Source organism: Marmota monax, unplaced genomic scaffold (assembly GCF_021218885.2).
Source record: "Marmota monax isolate L192 unplaced genomic scaffold, Marmota_monax_Labrador192_F-V1.1 WCK01_AAM20220418_F8-fsc00013, whole genome shotgun sequence".
NCBI lineage: Eukaryota > Metazoa > Chordata > Mammalia > Rodentia > Sciuridae > Marmota > Marmota monax.
The window spans coordinates 25648107-25666480 of record NW_026692202.1 but is presented as its reverse complement, the minus strand read 5'-3'; the positions used below and the strand labels follow the sequence as shown (position 1 = coordinate 25666480).

Genomic DNA, 18374 nt, shown 5'->3' with positions numbered 1-18374 from the left:
ATTTGACTCATGACTTATGCTGCTGTTCTGTGTGCCTGCTGGTCCAGAACCCCGTGTCAGGGTGCCCGGGCAGCAGCAGCTGCAATAGACCCAACTCCACCTTAAGGGCTGGTATAAGGAAGCCATCCCTACAGAAACCTGTTCTGTCTCAGAGCTCCAGCACAGTCAAGGTGAGACAAACAACCATGCAGCAAAATGAAAGAACTTTTTTACTTTGGGTAGATGGAGAATTCTTATGAATGAGCTAGTGCAATACATTCATGTTACAGAAGAGGAATGACCTTCAGAGTATTGTGTAAATCTCATGAAAAATTAATAGCATCACAGTCCACAATTTCTTATCTAATAAATTTCCTCTATGATTAAGCAATTAAAGAAACAAATAACTGAGAAAGCCACACACACACACACACACACACACACAGTACACTCGGGTATGCACACATTAAGTTGGAGTGTAAGAACTGTAATCAATCTCACTTCCAGTTTTTGTTCTTTTTTTATGTCTTTTCAATGCTGAGGATGGAACTCAGGGCATACTAGGCTTTATCAATGTCCTCACTTTTAGTCTAACTCAGGGAAGTTTCTCTTTGTATACAAAAGCTGGATGGATCAGTTTTGTATTTCTGTTTTATTGTTTCTTTTAAGCTGCAGTGGCCTGATTGAAATTGTTTAATAGATCCACTGTCAACAAGTCTTAGTTTCATGGAGTATGCTACCACTTCATCAACATCTGCAAAAATATTGGAATCTTGCACAACTCTTTGTGAAAAGAGATTCAACAAAGAAGAAAGGGAGTCAATCATGGGAAGTTTCCAGAAGAGGTAGATCTTTAAGAGGGTAGGAGTAATATGAAAAGAGGATAATATGGAATAGCATCTAAAAATATGAAAGTACAAATAACCAAGTGGTTTGAAGGTGATGGCAAGCAAATATCCTTGGCTGGGCTAGAGGCAGATGTCTGGATGTACTGGTGAAATGGAAGTGAAAGTGGAGCCTGTTTTCTTGATGCTATTTAGAAATCCTAATGAATAGGACATCTCTCCTGATTCTTGCATAGAGCAATAATTCCAGCTGAAAACAATTTGGGAGCACTTAGTATTTGTAGTACCTTGTGCCACAGGTTCCAAAGTTAAATGCACACTTCCCAAATCTGGAACTGGTTAGAATAAGATAACAATAGCTCCATTGTACAAAACAAGAGAGCAGAAGTACTCACAGTTCACTGCGTTTTTCATCTAAATCACTCTGTAAAATCAAAGCAAGTACTTTATTCAAATACTCTATCAGGAACTATATATGCCATGCATTTATTAGCTTTTCACGGTTTACCAAGCACATTCACAGATATTGTTTTATTTGATTCTCTTGTCAACCCTGTGAACTGTAATTACTTCCATCTTAACAGATGAACAAAGCTCTGCCTTGAGAGATGTGGTAAGTGCTTGAGATCATTCAGTTTGTGGGTGTTGGTGCTGGAGCTTAGACTTGGGTTCTGAATCCAAGGCAAGTTGTCTTTCCACTGATCCATTTCACGAAATAATTATTTCCTCTCCTTGGGCCCACTGCCCATTTTGGCAGGAGAGATTTCTATTAGGGTGTTTCTAGCTGCTGTAAAGAGTTAAATATTCGAGTCTCTTTCTTTGTGGGACACTTTTTAATCTGTCTGATTGCTCCCATGGGAAAGTCTGCTATAAGCATCAGGGCAATGGATTATGTGATATACAAAAATTCATGCATACAGGAACTTGGAATTTCTATAATTCTCTAAGTGGATTGAAATGGCAACTTGAAACACTTGTTTAATATGACTTTAGAAAGTTTTCACCTTTGTATTTTCTGGGGAAGATGAATTATGTAGGTAACAAAATGTTGGGATATACTTTTTATTTGGCTCTTCTAGAATTATGAATCCCACTTTGTATTTAATCTTTAGACATTTTTCTGTTGCCTAGAATTTTATGTTTTTAACATTTTCTGAGGCAGAGATGTTATGAAAATATTCACTGATGCTTTGTATTTTTGTGCTTTAGTTTCAGTTTCATTAAATTGATATTTTGAGTTATCTACTACAGCCATTCTGTCCACTTCTCTGTCGATGCAATTTACTTTTTGTTTTGGCTTTATTTACTTTATGTGAGATGCATTTGGCTTTGTTGACTCACACCCACATCCTGGATTGGTTTTCATTGTGTATGTGTACTGATACTTTTTTTTCTTTTTTTACCCAGCATCTATTACTATTTTGCCTCTTTTAAAATTCACTAATGTTAATTTAAAACAGATTCTTAAAAAGAAATTCAATTGTTTGTGTAAATTTCACTGTGTGAGGCACATCCTGCAACTTGCTTAACCTGCTTGTTAACCAAGGTTGCTTCCTTGTGTAAATATCTCCAGTGCCAGTTTTCTCCAAGAGTTCATTTTACCTCACAGAATCAAGCGTGACAAGACAGACTATGGCAGAAAATGATAATGGTCATTCTATAATTCTTTAAATCAGCAATGAATCACATAAGAAGAAGCCTTTGATGATAACTTTAACAAACTTGGCATATTGACATTTTGATTGGAATTATTCTTAGACAAGTGTAAGTAGTATTTGCTCAGTCCTGAAAATTGAGATTCTCAGGTTGAATGTGGACCTACAAACCCAACAGGTCTGTTGATTTTTATTTTCTTAATTCTCAGGTTGATATTAAAAAAAATATATAAAAAGGGCTAAGAAGCAGCTATATGGTAGAGTACTTATTTAGCATGCAGCGAGGCGCTGGATTGATCCCCAGAATGATCATCACCCATCACAACAAAATAATGGTGATGACAAATATATAAATAAATAAAACACATTGAAGGACAAAGTCATCTGTTCCACAGTAGCATTATACTTCTAAATCACATTGCTCTTCTCAGAGAAATATGATGTTTTTGAAGACAAAATTTTGACACAGAGATTAGTTAAGGTGTATAACATCCTGCATTTGAAAAGCATACTTTAGATTGCAAATAAGACTTTGATACTGACAAAAATCTTAAAAAGTTTTCAGAGAGCATTCACTAATAATTCCAATTTTGAGCTAAGAAAAGATCAGAGAGTTTGAATTACTTAACTAAGACCAGACAACTATTTAGATGAAGATCCAGGTTTAATGTCTAGTCCCTGTTACTTATACTATTAGGGTTGAACTGTATTAAAATTTCTGGTATTCAAATTTTTTAAACCAATAAAAATAGCAACTTCATGTAGTTTTTCAAATATACTTCCTTCAATAAACATTAGCTTGTGGTGATTTTTGGAGAGGGGTAGAATAGAAGGAAATAAAATTGAATTCTATATAGCTACTAATTAGTTTGAAACCATTTGGCAACCATATGACCTCATTTAATATGCTTTATTTCCCCCTCTACATAGCAGGACCACAATAAATTACAATAATAATTAATACTGAGAAGTAAATATTTTCATAGGTAAGAGCTGAATGTCTACAGAACGTTAACTTGTTTTTAGCCACACAATAATAAAGAATGAAATGTTTTGTTTTGTTGTTTGGTACTTCAGATCGAACCCTAGGGTGCTTTACCACTGAGCCACATCCCAAGCCCTTTTGTAAAATTATTTTTAATTTTGAGACAGGGTAACACTAAATGTCTTAGGGCTTCACTAAGTTGTTGAACTGGTCTTGAACTTGCAATCTTCCTACCTCAGCCTCCCAAGTAGCTGATATGATAGGTGTGTGCCACCAAGTCTGGCAATAATTAAATGTTTTTAAGGGAAGTTCATCCCAAAGTATATTTGACCCAGATATTCCTTAAAATGTTCATCTGTTCTTCTCTCAGAGTATCAATAGGACTCTGTTGCTCCAGAAGATACCATGGAAATAATTCAGTCACTACTTCTAGATGGGGTCAATCTGAAATATGATTATGAGGAAGCAAAAGAAACTATTTTGTTATCAAACTTCATTATCAAAGCAATCCAGGTTTTGCCAGAAAATTCCCAAACTTATAAGCCCAAAGAGTTTTAAAAATGGGGATCAAAAAGATACATTAACTTGTGTTATAAAATTACACATTTAAATACAGTAGGCACTTGGCACTCCCATCTTCCTAAAGATAGTTTCTTTTTATGTCCAAGATTCTATATTCTACTGGACTCCACCTCCAATTTATTGTAGGGGAAATTTTGGTAGCAATCAGAATAGAAAGTTAATAGCCCAAAATTAAGAGAATTGAGAAGGATTCCTAGCTACGAAAATTGTTCCATTCACTCAGGAAATTGTACTTGATCTAAAGGGTGATGTTTTCACCTGCTCAGGAGCAGAGACTTTGTTCTGTATTGTTTGAGTCTCTGTCAAGCTTGTGTCTATGCCCTTGTCCAATTGCCATCTCCAGCTTCAGAAACCAGCTTTAATAAAACACTGTGGCCTGCATGGAGAAGCAGCGAAGCCATTCCTCTTTAATCAATTATTTAGTGTGTCATGCTCCAAGGCCAGCAGGATCCACAAACCCTCTGCTCTCCTGATGCCAGAAAGAAGTCCTTATTCGTAAACAACATGTTCCAGGAAGCTCTATATACCTGCCATCAATAAAGCACCACTCGGTACCTTGGAAGCTGGTGACTCAATGGTGTTTGTTCTTTTTCTTTCATTGCTGTTTATGGAGGACCTTTGTAAAAGGAAAATTAAAGCCTAAAAAAGAGTCAGTTCTGCCAATACCGCATTGATGAAAACTGTACTATTGATTCTCATTTGCCTCATGATTCACCCAGGAATCTACCTTCTTTTGTCTCAGTGGAAACGCTCTGATTTAGTATTTTGAAGGATAAATTGGGCTTCATGGCCAGAGGAGGCAGAGCAGTATTAACGATTAAGAGCAGGGGTTTTGGATTAGACTGCCTGTGTTTGGATCCTGACTGCAAAACTTACTAGCTATGTGACCTTGTGTAAGTTTCTTAATATCTGGGCCTTAAACTCCCCAACTACAAATGGAGATGATACCAGTATTTACTTGAGGAGATTTGGGGGGATTATAAATCACTATATATTAATATGTGGCACATTGAAATTGTTCAACATGTACCTGCCACTATAATCAGCCCAGGTGTCCAATCATCCCAGTAATAGATAACAGAGTCATCTTCAGAAAGGGAACATCTTTGTGAAATTGTATTGCCTTTCATGTATGTTGGCCACAGAAGGCACAAATTGAAAGTCAATTCATTCAGGATGTAGTCAGCATGACGTACTAAAAAAGTTTGACTCTAGAAGTGAAAAAGACCAGGATTTTAGTCCATGTTTGCTATTAACTCACTACAATGTTAAGCAGATGACTCTACCTTTCTGTTCCCCCTTTTTTGAACTATAAAATGAAAGGAATATTCCAAAGTCTTATCCAGACTACTACCCTACAATTACTTGGCCTTTGGGGAATAAATGGAAATGGTTGAGTAAATCCAACCACTAAATGGTCGAGTAAACTGGAAACAATTTGTCCAGTGAACATTTGTGTGCCACATGCAGTTGTGGATTCAGGCTGGGGACATAGCATTTGAACAAGACAGACAAGAATGCTGCTCCCCTGGATTTTGCCTTCTAGAGTAGATAATTCATCAATGTGTAACAGATTAATCAAGATGCAAGAAAATTTTGGGTAGTGACAAGGACTATGAAGAAATTAACACAGGATGAAGGAATATGGAGAGAGCCTTCAGGAGCTGTGATTAAATTTAGTTGGTTAGGAAACTTCTTTGCAAGATATCTTTTGAGAGCTGAAGGACAAGAAGAAGCTGGCTAGGTGAAGACTTGGGGGAAGAGCATTCCAGGCAGAGGGAACAGTGGTTGGATCCCAAGGTAAGAACTAGTTTGGAGAATTTGGGAACTAAAGGAAGACAAGAAACATGGGAGGGAGGGAGAAGAGTTGTGGCTCAAGAGGCGGAGCAGAGTCCAGTAAGCCTCACAGCCATACAGAAGACTTAAGGTTTTATTCTAAATTGGCAGGAGCCATTGGACAGTTTTACACAAGGGATATGGTGACTTATTTTGATTTGTGCTTTATAGAGTAGATGTTGAAATGACAACTGGTTTCAGAAACTTCACTGAAGGAGGCAGTCACGATTTCCTAAACAGGCAGCTGAACTGGTTTATGTATTAATTTAATGGTAATAAGACTCTGTCTCAATTTAACTCCAAACTCAGAGATACATGTGGGCCAATCATATTATTCATAGTTGTCTCTTTGTGTTATTAGAAAAATAAGGATTGAAGTGTTTTTTTTTTCTTTCTAACATTGGTAAATGAAAGATTTTACACTCTTCTCCTCTACCACTACCACTGCTCCTACTGCCTCAGGATGTTTTGGTACCTAACCTACATATTTTTCAAGTTCAGTCCTCCAGCCTCCCATTGATATCCCACCAATTAATTCCCCTTTAGTTTTAGATGGCCAGAATGAGTTTTATTTTTTAAAACTCATTTTGACAACTATCTTTAATCCTGGTCTCTTTCACTTCCTGAGTTAACCAAAATCATGTTGGTGTGGTAGGAATATCACCTATGGCTGCCAGACTGTCACCAAATAATCCATCTCCAAGGTGAATAGCACTTCCTGACACTATACAATCGTAGGATCTACTTTGGAGGATATTTTTCCAGGGTTGTTTTCTAAGCCTCTGATTATGGAGAAAAAATTTGTGTGTGTGTGTGTGTGTGTGTGTGTGTGATGTGTTTACATAGAGTATCATGCTGGCTATATCATTTTGAATAGTTTATTTAGTTCTAATATCACATCTTGAAACACTTTTCACACATGGATCTATCTCATTCTTTACAAGTGGTGATGGTTTTCAAATGCATGGATATTTCATAGTTTATTTTGTTATTCTTTTATTGATAGACAAATGGGTCACTTCTGAATTCCCATTGTTATAAACAATCCATCTGTAAACATTTTGGTGTATGCCTCTTTGGTTTCAAGTTTACTTTCTCAGTAGGACCAAATAAGAGCCACTGGCTTTTCGTTCATTTTGTGTCCCTTTTACATGGTCTAGCACAATGTCTGGCTTACAAAGTAAAAGTCCTTAGTATATATTTTTATGATGAATCTGAATGATCCCAGCTCACCCTAGCTATCCCTTCTAGCTCCTCTCATCCAAATGGAAAACTAGTCCAGAGACCAAGCAAGCTGGCATATGTATGACTGTCTGACCCAAGAACAAAAGTACTTCCTCAATTCCAGAAAAGGCAGGGAAGACTTTCCACTAGGAGACAAGCAGACATCCAGATCCAACATTAGTCATTACTGTTAAAAGACTACCAAAGGCCAAAAACAAAGTTTAAGTTAGCCCTAAAGAGTGCAACTTCCATAGAAATAGAGTCATGTTTCTTACAACCAAACTTACCAACATTTTCTTTACTGCAGTCCAAATGCCTCCCATTTATAAATGAGAAAATGATTGCTGTTGCCATTATGATCCATAAATGATATTTATGTACTGCCCATCTGTTCCACAGCTTCTGTACACTTCATATGACTTCATTTACTAGCAACAGAGGCACATTAGTAGCAAACCCTGAATGATGAATTATTTCTCACGGGAAAGATAGTTAATTTCACTGCCCCCTGTGTGTCACAATTCAATGCATCACCCTGGATGAGGAAGCAGACCTGTGGAGAGGAAACCACAAAAAAGACAAATCAATGCAAAGCTCTGTGATCCCAGGCTAAGGTCACTTTTAATGGAATAAAAAGGCACTCCGGGGCTTTAGTTATTATACCACAGTCACATGCCACTGTGCCCTCAAATGTAATTAGAGCACAATAATACACATCCGAGGATGTTTTCTTTAAGTGGCACTGAAAGCTGAGGGAGGGATGAAAAAGGACTATTTGTCAAGTCCTAAGATAAAGGAAAAAGCAGCAGCAGCAAAATGCAACATGGATAATGGCATCCATTTTGGTTTTCCCATTACAATTTCTAATTTTATTTTGTTTTCTTTTTTAACCTCAGCTAATTACCAGATATAAAGCATCCTTCTCTTAAACATTGTTGGCATTAATGAGCTTATTAGGATGATGTTTCAGACAGCTAGAGATAATGAGGCTGTTTTAGAGGTTGTACAGTTTGTGAGCTTCTTGCTGTTAGAGGCATGCATTGCTTGGGAGGGGCAACAGGTGGTATTGAAGAGAACCGGTGCCTTACACAAGGGGTACCATTTCCAGGACCACCTGTGAGACCAGTGTGTACAAGAGGTCTCCTACTATTCAGGCCTAGTGGGTTTCTGGTTCGGCTACTAGGCGCATCCTTCAGTACACATCTTTTCCTTTAAGTGACTCAACTTAAATTTTTTATGTTGTGTCCCAAAGTTCCCAACTTGAAAAATAGTCAAGTGTCAAAAATTATAATTGTCATATATATCATAATAATCAAGTGCCTTCTTTGGACTGTGCAGCCCTTTTCATGAGTTCAACATTTGTACATTACATGGAGCTGTGTGTTCATCTTTCATTTCTGCCCATGTTTGCTAAGCTTCCCCAACCAACCCCGGGTACTAGGGATTGAACCCAGGGATGCTTCTAGCACTGACTACATTTTTACCTCACTACACCACCAGCTTTTTAAAATTTTTTTTATTGTTGCTAAGTTGCCAAGGATGGCCTCAAAATTGCAATCCTCCTGCCTCAGCCTCCAGATGAGCTGGGATTACCAGGGTGCCACTACAGCTGGCTCTCCTAAGCTAAATGTGATTGAGGTTAAAAGGTGGAATAACATCCATGAAAAGACAGGAAGTTTACCCAACTCAGCCACTGTCTAACAAGAAAGGTTACTTTTGGTATTTGAGGTTATCTGAAAAGATCTTATTGAGCCCTACTCCAGAATCCCCAGAAATCACATGCTCTGTTTCTTCATGGGAAAATGATTCTGCTCAGGCCAGGAGGAATGGGTTCCCTGAAGTATTTTAGAGAAATGTTGTTCTGAATGTTGTCGAACTTGTAATTGTTCTTTGAAGAGGGAAAGAGAGGGAAAAAGTCCAGACATAATTCAGGTAAAAGGAAACTAGAAAAAAGAGGATCTGAAAGAGATTACAATTGAGAGAAAATGTGTGGATATGGATATGTGTTAAATGTTCCCTCTATCAGAGAAAATAAGGAGTAGAAAGGAAAATTTTCACCATGTTTAAGGAGAGGATTTAACTTTTATTTCTGTAGTCAGAAAGAATTCAGTCAGTGCTCAGTTTTCATTAATAATGTAAATTGTTAAAACATAAAGTAATGCTTTGTACAGTTTAATGGCAGCAAATTTGACAATTTTAAGAACAGGATTATTTTCTAATGATATATGTGTAGCCAAAATAGCAAAATGGGCTATGAAGTGATTGGAAGTTTCAAGAAATGAATAATTAAATATATGGAAATTTAAAAACATATCAAAAAAGTATTCTCCCTTGCCTTCAGTACCCTAAACAGTTGGTATGCACTATATTTTTCCATTAAATATATTCTGAATAAATTAGTTTTGTGATAGTTAAATGACTTCAGAGGCAGAGAATAAAGGAAAGCTGTTTAGATTAGTAAAATACTATGTGGCATAATATCACATATGAATTAATACAAAAATAATAAAAATAGTGTGGTATGGCAAAATACAGTGACATCTCATTATGTATTTATTCTCTAAATGAAAGGATACCATAATCTTATGACATTGTTAATATAAATATGATTATTACATAATTACATCATTTCTCTTTAGATGTCATCTGCAATGTATTCATAGTTAACCTGAAACAAAGCAAAAATATTGGAATGGTGAATATAAAAATTTCTATTATTTGCATACAGGATGATTATTTTATCTTCCTGGAAATTGATATGATTGGTTATGAAGCAATATATCAGAGCTCACAATAAATTTAGCACATATTTTATGCTACAAAATAACCTGATATAAAACATAATTCTAGATAAGGAAGAGGGGTGGGAGGGAAAGGAAGAAGGCAGGGGATTAGCAAGGATGGTGGAATGTGATGGACATCATTATCTAAATTACATGTATGAGGACACAAATTGGGTGTTAACCTACTTTATATACAAACAGAGATATGAAAAATTGTAGTATATATGTGTAATAAGTATTGTAATGAAAAAATTGCATGTATAAAGACTAAATAAATAAATACACATTTAAGACAAAAAAATGACAATTTCAAAATAACACTCTAAAATAAAATAATCTAGATGCAAACTTGACAAGTACTATGAAATATTTCTTTCCTCAGCAAATGAATATAAATTTTCTATATTGAGAAGGGGTCAGTTATTTACAAATAAGTCTCATCATTTTCTAATTGCAATTAAAATGTTCATATATCAAGATGATTTGTGATACTTGATTATTCTCTCCAACACTTGCTATTTTTTTAATAATTGCCATCCTCATCACAATACCAGGCCTAAAAGTATACTACAGATACACAGTAACAACAATGGCATAATACTGGCAGAAAAACAGACATGAAGACTAATAGAACAGAATAGAAGACACAAATATAAACCCACATAAATACAGTTATTTCATACTAGACAAAGGCACATAAACATACAATGGAGAAAAGATAAACTCTTCACCAAATGGTGCTGGGAAAACTGGAAATCCAAATTTAGTAGAATGAAGTTGAACCCCTTTCTCTCACCTAGCACAAACCTCAACTCAAAATGGATCAAGGATCTAGGCATTAGACCACAGACCCTGAACCTTCTAGAAGAAAAAGTAGGCCCAACTCTCCACCATGTCAGCTTAGGAAACAACTTCCTCAATAAGACTTCTAAAGTACAAGAAGTAAAATCAAGAATCAATAAGTGGGGTTAAGAAAACAATCAAGAACATGAAGAGAGAGCCTACAGAATGAGATAGAATCTTTACTACCTGTACTTTAGAGCATTAATCTCCAGGACATAAAAAGAACTCAAAAAATTTAACATAAAAAAAAATAACTCAATCAATAAATGACAAAGGAACTGAACTGGTACTTCACAGAAGAAATATGAATGGTCAAAAAATATATGAAAAAAATGTTTAACATCTCTAGCAATTTGAGAAATGCAAATCAAAACTACCACAAGATTCCATCTCACTCCAATCAGAATGGCAATTATCAAGAATACAAGCAAAAATAAATGGTGGCGAGGATGTGAGGAAGAAAACAAACTCATACATTGCTGGTGGGACTAAAAATTGGTGCAACCACTATGGAAACCAGTATGGAGATTCCTCAAAAAACTTGGAATGGAACCACCATTTGATCAAGTTTTCCCACTCCTAGGTTTATACCAAAGGACATAAAAACAGCATACTACAGTGACACAGCCACATCATTGTTTATAGCAACTCAATTCACAGTAGATAAACTATGGAACCAACTTAGCTTCCCCTCAAGAGATGAATGGATTTTTAAAAATGTGGTACATAAATACAATTGGATTCTTCTTACTCAGCCATAAGAAGAATGAAATTATCGCATTTGCAGGTAAATGGATGGAACTGGAGAATATCATGCCAAGTGAAATAAGCCAATCCCAAAGAACCAAAGGCCTAAAGTTCTCTCTGGTATGTGAATGCTAAGCCACAACAGGGGAGGCTAGAGAGGGGAAGAATCGAAGTTCAGTGGATTAGATAGAGGAGAATGAAGGGAAGTGAGGGGGGATGGGAATAGGAAAGACAGTAGAATGAATCAGACATAACTTTGCTTTCCTTATATATGAATACATAACCAGTGTAACTCCACATTATATACAACCACAAAAATGGGCTTCTAATTGGAATAGGTTTACTCCATGTATACACATATGTCAAAATATACTCTACTGTCATGTATATCTAAAAAGAACAAATAATAAAAATAAATAAATACAATCTCTGCCGTACCCCCTCCCCCACAAAAAATTGCCATCCTAACAGGTCTGAGGTGGCATCTCATTATGGTTGGGATTTGTATTCCCCTCTTGATTAGTGATCATGAGCACCTTTTCATATGTCTATAGGCTTTTGTATATCTTCTTTGAAGAAAATCTATTAAAGGCTATGTGGTTTTTTGTTACAGAGTTGAAGAATTAATATTATTAAAATCTCCATCTACCTAAAGTGATCTACAAATTCAGTGCAATCTCTTCCAAGATCACAATGGCATTTTTCACAGAAGTAGAAAAAATGATCATAAAATGCATATGGAACCACAAATGACTCCAAATTATCAAATCAATTTTGAGCAAGGAAGAATAAAGTTGGAAGTACCACACTTCATGATTTCAAAATGTATCACAAATCTATAGTAATAAAATGGTACAGAGTTGGTATAAAAATAAATATATTGACCAATGATAAAGAACAGAGATCCCATAAATAAGTCCACCACTTTATTGTCACATGATCTTTAACAAGGGTGCCAAGAATATATAACATTAAGAGGATAGTCTCTTCACATAGTAGTACTGTGAAAACTGAATATTCCCAGGCGAAAGATGGAGTTGAGCTCTTATCTCACACTGTACACAAAAACAAACTCAAAACAGAGCAAGGACATGAATATAAGATCTCAGAAACAGAGTAAGGACGTGGATATAAGACCTGAAATTACAAAACTCCTAGCAAAAAACAAACAACAAATACAGGGAAGCCTCCTGTGGTGATGCATGCCTGGAATCCCAATAACTCAGAAGACTGGAGGATTTTAAGTTCAAGTCCAACTTGGCAATTTAGAAAAACCCTGTCTCAAAATAAAATTTAAGAAGGGCTCGTGTAGCTCAGTGGTTCACAGAGCCCTTGGTTCAACCCCCCATGCCCATCCCAAAAAGACAGGAAGAGGGGAAAAAGTTTATTAATATTGGCTTTAGCAATGATAAAAAGAAAGAAAAAAACATAGGAAGCAAAAGCAAAAATAGATGAGTGGAATTTCATCAAACTTTAAAGCTCTGCTCAGCAAAGGAAAACAACAAAATGAAAAGATAATCCACAGGATAGGAGAAAATATCTGCATATATCTGAAAAAGTACACTATCCACAATAGATAAGAAACTCCTACAAATCAATTGCCAGAAAGAAAGAAAGAAAGAAAGAAAGAAAGAAAGAAAGAAAGAAAGAAAGAAAGAAAGAAAGAAAGAAAGAAAGAAAGGAAATCTGACTATTTAGGAGTCACTTGAACAAAGCCAAGGAAATAACATTTTCTCATTTTTTTCCAAACCTAGTAGTATATTTGGATGAATATTAAAGTTTTATGCTATCATTTTCTCACTTACTTAGTAAATTGTCCCTCATACCTGATGCTTTGATGGACTGAAAAACCAGAACATTCTCTTGTTTATAGTTTAAGTAAAACAACTCTTTTTTTTCCTTAAAAGAAAAAAGAAGCAATTTGTTATTAGAGGCATTTCCGGAGAGATTATATAAATTCATATAATAGCATCTCACACAATAGCGAAGGATTTGCTGCCCATTATAGTCAACATACTGTGATGAGTGAATGGTAGAGCCATAATTTTATTTTATTCCTTTGTTAGAGTGTACAAGGATAAAGCTAAGTTGCTGCTTGTAAGACATTGCTAGGGCCAAATCCAACCATGCTTTAAAGCCTCATGCTACAAAGATTCAAAAGTTCTGTAATCTAGCTTCCTTTCATGCTACACACTGAGTTTATTTTCAGAAAAATAACAGAATAAAGGATGAACATAAAAATTTGGCTCTTTCGTTTGTCCTCCTGGAGATCTTGACTTGTCTTGTGACTCTACTTTCCTTTGGTCAGCAGAAACAGTATTTGAGCTAGAGGTCTGTGATTTTTGCCTTGTTTTGTTAACTGCTACAAAATGCCAGTTGGGTATGGCATGCATTGCATGCTTAGATAGGAAATCAAAAATTCTACCCTATGGGTTTTATTAATGTCCCAGCTATGGGGCAAAACAAGGGACAATTGATTTTTGATTAGATAATATGATTTTAATCTTTCATGGGATGCTGAAAGCAGACACACTTTTCAACAATCCTGTCAGTGACAGGGTAGGCTGATTGTTCCGTCATTCAAGGTACTTTCTCAATGTTGCTGAAGAATTAGGTGTTAAGTTTTGTCTGCAACAATACTTCTCACACCTTGTTTATATAGTAGTGAAAAGGTAGGAGGGGAAACACTGAAAAGAATGTGTTTTTTAGGTATTTACCATTTCATATATACTCTCCACATTTCTCTACCACCTCTTTTCCCAGTGGCTGCCCTCTTCAGGTACCATCAATAGATTTCTTTGTGTTCTGATTCTGGTTTGACTAGACCAATGGGACGCAGCATCTGGAGATTGGAAAAGACAGTAGGAAACTGGGGCATTTATGTCTCATGCTTACCCACTTCCAGCCTTGGCATGACAATGGCTGTTTACCACTTTCAACCATTCTCTCTGACAGTGATAACTGTCTACAAATTCTAGTAACCATTATACTCCTTTGCCCTTCAGGCTGGAATAAAAATGATGCCCAGGTACCTTACTATCCCTTATTGATGCCCTCCCTGATCATGTCCACACACTTATAAAACATGCCTTTATTAACTCCTTTCAATTAGGTCAGTTGATCAAACCACCAAAGTCCTCTAAATAATGCAATTTTAAGAAAATGTTCAGAATGGTGGGAAAAAATAAAGAATTAGCAAATGTATGATCTTAACTTAGAAAAGAAATGTATGCAGGGTGTTTATGGTGGCTGAATATGTGTTTGTATGTGCGTGTGTATGTGTGTGTGTGTGTGTGTGTGTAAAAGAAACTTTTTAGAAAAGATTTAGAGGAGGAATACTGAGTGATTAGTTGAGGGTTTGTTTATAATTGATGGATTTTAGAAATGTTTTCAATGATTTTATTTATAATTTTAATTTATAAATCATATTTATAAACTTTCATTATTTTATAGTCAAATTTTAAAGTAAGCTCTTATTTATATATTTATGTCTATCTAAATATGTATATATAATTACATATTATTTTCTTCATCTACCACTAGAATTGTAGGTAAAGAATAGGTTGTACCATTTTGCTTAAAGTAAATTTTACCTAAGAAAATGGTTTCTATTGCTTTTAATGGTTTCTATGTACAAAACTATCATAGGAAACTGGATGAAAGGAATCATTTATATTATATGAAAATTTCATAGAACAGATTAAACAGACTTTTATAAAATTGGAATCTTTCACCATTTTAAATATGTCATTCATTATAAAATATGATAATAATTATTAAAGCAATAACAATTTCTGCTATTTCTATAGCACTCTTTAGTTTAAAATCCTTCATTCATACAGTGTTTTTCTTTTCTTAATAACCCAAGGAGGATTTTGTGTTTCCTGGGGGAGAATTTTAGTATCATGCCACACTCTTGAGTTATGATAATTTGAAACTCTGGAGTCTACTAGCACATGTTAATTTTCTGGGCTGACTAAAGATGACTAATAAAATTATAGGCTGCTTTGGTCTGAATGTCTCCCAAAATTTTTATGTTGAAAGCTATTCCCCAGTGTGATGGCATTTGGAGATGGGGCCTCAGGGAGGTGGCTGGGTGATTAGGGCAGAGCCCTCATAAATGATATAAGTGTGCTGATAAAAGAGTTGCTTTGTCCCTTCAGGAAGGTTAGGCCACAGAGAAAGGAGAGCCACACAAGAAGAAGGTCCTCTTCAGACACTGCATCTGCTTGTGTCTTGATCTTGGACTTCCCCACCTTTAGAACTGTAAGAATTAAACTTCTGTTTAGAAACCACCCAGTCTATGATATTTTGTTATAGAAGCCAGAACCGACTGAGACACAGGCTATAGTTGATTAAATATTGCTTAGGAAAGCTTCGAGTTTTTCCAGCTCAGTCAGTCTCACTCACTGCTGTATCTGGTTGAGGCATTAATTTCTATTTTAATAAAATAGATATTCCTTGTAAAAAGTAAAAGAAAAAATATCTGATTAAATAAATCTTACGTGTGTTCCTGTACCAATACCATTCCTCTGATGTAACACACTTTAGAAACAGTTTTATATGTAGTTTCATGTGCGTGTTACTTTTATCACAAATTGATCAGTTCTATTCATCCTGTTCTTTTAATCAGGTTTAAATTTTTTTAAAAATAAATGATAGACATATTTTCTTATCAGAACAAACAAAACTACTTTATTTCCCCCTCCTTACCAAGTTTATTTATCTCTTATTTTTAATTGCATGAATACATGTAAACACATCCTTGTTAAAATAAAAATGTGTTTCAGTTTTTAATGCCATCTAACCACATCATCAAAGCCCATCTGTGTCCCAGTTTCTCCCCTGCCTTGCAGTTCCTGCCTTACACTGCTCTTTGCCTTCATTTTATCTTAAACACCAACATAATAGGTAAGTAGAGATGCACAGCATGACTAGTCCTGCACAGGATGGATTTCTAGGCATAACCAATGCCTGGTGTAAGCGAATCTCAGCAGGGTTCTACATTCCTCCATTTGATTGACAGACACATAGAGTGCTCCTGGGACTGTTCTACCTCCTGCCATTTCCTCCTCATTCATTTTTCTCCTTACCACTTGCTCTCAGAAAACTTATACTCAGGGCTAGAACAAACATTAATTAAAATGTATTTTCATATTATATATATATACATTTTTTTTCATATATATATATATATATATATATATATATATAGTATTTTATATGTATACACACACCTACATACTGTATACTTATATAGTGCATATTTATGGACTACACTGTGATGCTTTAATATATATATATATATATATATATATATATACATCAAGTGATATTCAATTAAGGATAAGCATAGCTATCTCTACCTCAAACACTTATCATTTCCTTTTGGTGAAAACATTTAAAATTCTTTTTACTAATTTGTTATTTTTTTCTTTCTTTCTTTTTTTTTTTCCTTTTTTATTTTTTTTTAAGTTCTATGGGCTATGAATTCAACTGAAGGACCCTTTACCACTGAGCTACACCTTAGCCCTTTTTATTTTTATTTTGAGACAGGGTCTTGCTAAGTTTCCCAAGCTAGCCTGGAACTTGTGATTCTCCTGCCTCAGTCTCCCCTATGTAGCTTGGATTACTGGCGTGCGACACAGCATCTGACTCTTCCAGCTTTTTGTAACTATACTTTAAAATATTGTTATCTATATTCTCTCTACTGGGTAAACTAACTGTCAAAAGGCTAAAAGACTGCATCTCTTTCCCAGTATGCAACTAAAAATAAAGAAAAAATAAACCACTAAATAAATATATTTTTCTGCATTTTGTAAAGTTTGGAGTAATTTTATCCTTTTTAAAGGTTTGTCACATTTTTTTTCAATTCTAAAGAAATGACTGTTGTTATATCTAATTTTGCATTTGTGGGGGTTTTTGGTTTTGTTTGTGTTTTTTAAGAAATCTCCATTAATTGTGTAAACTTTATAACTCCATAAAACCTGGATATGTCTCTGTGACTTTTCTTATACCTTATACATATTTTATAAATATTTTCAGCATATTGAATATTTAATAAAAATAGTACAATATTATAAAATGAAAAGAGAATTCTTTTGCCTTGAACTGCTGATGTATTCTAGTTCCAATATTAGGCTCATGCATCCCATGACTCAATTCCTATTTTTAATACTTAATTTCATTATCTGTTTTTCTATCTTATTTCTCTTTCTCTTTCCTCAGACATGATTCCACCCTACTTTCCAACATGGAATCTTCCTTTGTTGTACTCCCTTGGATTCCCATTTTCTAATTCCTCTGGAAAAACTTAGTTCACTAAAGCTTTACTCCTCTCTGAAACCTTGGTAACTATTTGACTTCCTTGATATTTTGTTTGCAGCCCATAACCTTCAGTTGCCTTCTTGCCAACACCACATCCCTCACCTTCCAGAACTGACCAAGATGACTATGACAGGCTCCCAGTGATCCTAGTCTTCCACCATATTGCCCACTGCCGACACTTCCCTCTCTACCAGTTCTATTCCCAAGATCTTTCTGTGACTTTTCCTGTGTCTGATATGAGGGAGAATACAAGACGCTACACATAGACAGTGAGTATGCTGGAAAAATCACTTGCTTTTCTCCTGCCTGGCCGATTTTCCATGCACCATAGTGGTATCATCTGTTTTTTAGGCTTTAAGCCTGAATCCACTTTGATATTGTTCCCTCTTTGGCTTGCTATGTCTGGACTCTTGAAAATTCTGTACTTTTCCTCCCATACAATTTCATTGCCACTCTTACTACTTGGTTCAAATCTCTGCTGCCAAGAATATAATTATGATCCTTATTTTTGTTATAACTTTTTCTGGCTCAGGCACTATTCTAAGTGTTCTACCTTTGTATTTCACTT

General features: G+C 35.4%; 1 long non-coding RNA gene across 4 annotated transcripts in view; it reads right to left on the bottom strand.

Annotated features, from left to right (window-relative positions):
• Nucleotides 1-18374, bottom strand: part of LOC124084771 (uncharacterized) — a 160045-nt gene that overhangs the window by 30663 nt on the left and 111008 nt on the right. For 3 of the 4 annotated variants that reach the window (XR_009225910.1, XR_006849236.2, XR_009225911.1), the window contains 3 exons: nt 14197-14321; nt 13306-13378; nt 7394-7659 (listed from right to left, as the gene is read on the bottom strand). This is a non-coding gene — a long non-coding RNA (uncharacterized LOC124084771). The remainder of the gene's footprint in view (nt 1-7393; nt 7660-13305; nt 13379-14196; nt 14322-18374) is intronic. The other variant, XR_006849239.2, reaches the window with a different exon arrangement.